The 3069-nt window shown below is 38.2% G+C and overlaps 1 long non-coding RNA gene across 1 annotated transcript; it reads left to right on the top strand.

Annotated features, from left to right (window-relative positions):
- The first annotated feature begins 531 nt into the window (after positions 1-531).
- Positions 532-2282, top strand: LOC146866585 (uncharacterized). Its single transcript, XR_014976820.1, has 3 exons — positions 532-1676; positions 1758-1867; positions 1972-2282. It is a non-coding gene; the product is annotated as an uncharacterized LOC146866585 (long non-coding RNA).
- Positions 2283-3069: the final 787 nt, after the last annotated feature.

Here is a 3069-nt window from a genome sequence, read left to right as displayed (position 1 = left end):
AAGGTAGAAATATTAACCTGGATAAATTCGAAAATCAACAACCAGGGGGACCGGGGATCGAACCCGTGATTCTGTAGTTCGCAAACTAGACTAAAAAACTACAAAAATGGCGGCCGAAAATTATCGAAATTCGGTCTGAATAAACCGGTGTGCCCAGGAGGAAGTTTACAATATCAAAATAAGATGGGATATTGTTATAAATAAATTAGAAATAATACAAGTCACCAGCTGAAAAATCGGCAAATATGGAAAAATTCGAAAATCAGTAACCAGGGGGACCGGGGATTGAACCCGTGGTTCTGTAGTTCGCAAATAAGACTTAAAAACTACCAAAATGGCGGCCGAAAACGATCGAAAATCGGTCTGAACAAACCGGTGTGCCCAGGAGGAAGTTTACAATATTAAAAGAAAAGGGGACAGTGTTATAAACAAATCAGAAATAATAATAGTCACCAGCTTAAAATTCGGCAAGCAGGAGGACCCGGGATTGAACCCATGGACCTGTAGTCCTTAAAGGATTGATGCAAAAAACTACTAAAATGGCGCCGATAGACGGCTACCTTAATTGAATGTTAAATACCAATTTGGCAGGTAATAGGCATCCAATTAAGTATGCCTAGGGGTATTTAAAGCCTGCACAAACGACTGCATTCACCAGTTGCGGTGGAAGCAGGACGTTGTGACTAGCAGGCTCGCCGATTTTTAAAGGTAAGGACCGCTTTGGTGCAAACTAGATGGATAGAAGACTTGAGTAAGCATTGGGCACTCGAATGTATGTAGAGTGAGGGAGAGAATCTTTTCTCCTATGCAGGATTCCAAGACTGAAATCCTAGGAAAGGGGGAAAGTTGTGGTACTCCTTTTCTGAAGACCTTAGTCTATCAGCTTGCATTAAGCAAGTGCTCTAGGGAGGGTCATTAAGCAAGTGCTCTAGGGAGGGGCTGCTTGTGACAATCGCTTTTAACGCTGTAGCACTGCAAAGCGAACAGGGCACGGTTTCTGTTAGTTACCTCTGATAAAGAAATATTAAAGTACACCTCAGCACTGCTTTAAAACAGCATGAGTGACAATGAGAGTAGAGGACATACTTGTAATTAGCAAATTTGGCAAAATCTGGGGAATGCGATAAGAAGATTCTTCTATGCGAGGATCTAAATAAAACCTCCTCCAATATGACTTTTAATACACAGGTTGGGAGTAAAAGTAAAAACACCCCCAAGAAAACCTACAGTGTGGCTGACAGCGCTTAAAGAAAAGAAGACAGCGTTGTCAAGATTCAGGCTGCCACAAGATATTGCAGGCTCTAACTGGTATGTACTGAACCCCTTTCTAATTTAGAAGGAGTAGGGGATAGGTAGATGTCTAAAGCCATGATCTATGGATAACTGTACACTTAAATTGAACGTCATGTTATTCCGGTACAGGTATCAGGACACCACTTGAAAAGGTGCAGGGAAGGACAGCCTGAACTTAAACATTAGGCGAAAAACCTATTGGTAGGTATATGGATGTATTTGTTGAGAATAAACACCAGTGCCATGACATCATTATTTGAAGTATATAGCATTATCTATGTACCTTACAGGCACAGCTAAACAATTGAATACAGGCGGTGCATATCGAAAGACGTACCTGCTTTAAGACACCATTGAACATGTGTCAACGTGACTTTTTAAAAGTAAGTGTTTTGCTTAACAGCATGAGAATAGGCTAATAGGCTCAAAAAGTATGGTGAAATAACTCCATGCTCTTTTTGTAGAATTCTATGACTCCACTGACTATGATGCAAGTGGTCTAAAATCACAAAAGTTGAGAGGTGATAAAGTCGTCCTGAACACCCACAGAAGGACTTCAACCCCTACACTTAAAGTAAGGGCAGACAATATGTATAAGTGACACTAACAGCATAGCCCAGAACTAGAATCAACTCTCCATAGGGAAATGGTATTAATTATATGCATTCTCTTTTTTAGAAAGAAGAACAAAACTTTGGTTTTAAATTCTCGTCCGTCCTGAGGAAGGTGCTACTATTGTAACCTATGCACCGAAACGCGTCGACAGTGGGACTTTTTAAAGCATATGAAATGTATTTGTGTAGTATTTAATTTGCAATTTTGAAAGTACATGATTTGAAGTGTGTGTGACTCTGAGATAGATACCGTAATACGGAATTGTTAGATAGCATATATAAGACTGTACCAGAGCACCCAATCAGAGTATATATTGAATGCAATTTTAAAATATGATTTTATTGAACATAAGTGTTTTCCTATGAAAAATAAATTTTGAGAGTAACAAAAAGTATATTCTAGTCTGGAGTAATAATATTTGTCCAGTGTCACAGTCAAAAATCAAAGGTTATTGATCTAAATGTGTAGGCCTCATGGTCACCAACTAAAAGAGTAATACACAGAAAGGAATCTTTTTTTGATAAATATCTGACACCCAGTCCTTTCTGGTCCCTGGGAAACTCTCTTTTTTGAGTTTGTAAAATACCCCTCACACACCAAATGCTTATTTGATGTCATGCTTCATCATTGGGGTCTTCCCGTTCTTGCTACAGTACGGACGTGCTGCAACTCACAGAGACGTGGGAGCACTTTTTATGTGAAATACTATGTGTGTTGCAGTTGTATAAATGTAGGTTGAAAAGTAATAGTGGGGCAATTTTCGAAAAATGAATTGTTGCGCAACAAAAAAAATATTGCTACTTAATTTAGATGTTAAAATTTACTATAGGGGCACACTTTATATAGTATTGTAACATACCTCCTCTAAACTTTATATCCAAAGTATAATACCTTGTATTTGTTGTATGATTCCTTATGTTATATGCACACACTATCTTGTAAAACATCCCATACAGCATCTATATTTCCTGTACATACATTTGCACATATTTCTATGCAACAGTGTTTAGATAGATTTTCTAGTTTTTTGCTTTGTCCTCTCTAGAAGTGTTCAAGACACAAACAGACATAGTACTTAGGCCTTATACATACCTAATTGGCATCAAAAGTGATGAGAATAAATGCAAGAAAACAGTTAAAGTGAACAACAACAACACGTGG

Source organism: Triturus cristatus, chromosome 2_1 (genome assembly GCF_964204655.1).
Source record: "Triturus cristatus chromosome 2_1, aTriCri1.1, whole genome shotgun sequence".
Classification (NCBI taxonomy): domain Eukaryota; kingdom Metazoa; phylum Chordata; class Amphibia; order Caudata; family Salamandridae; genus Triturus; species Triturus cristatus.
Note: the sequence above shows the minus strand (reverse complement) of the source record. Positions and strands in the feature narration are given on the sequence as shown.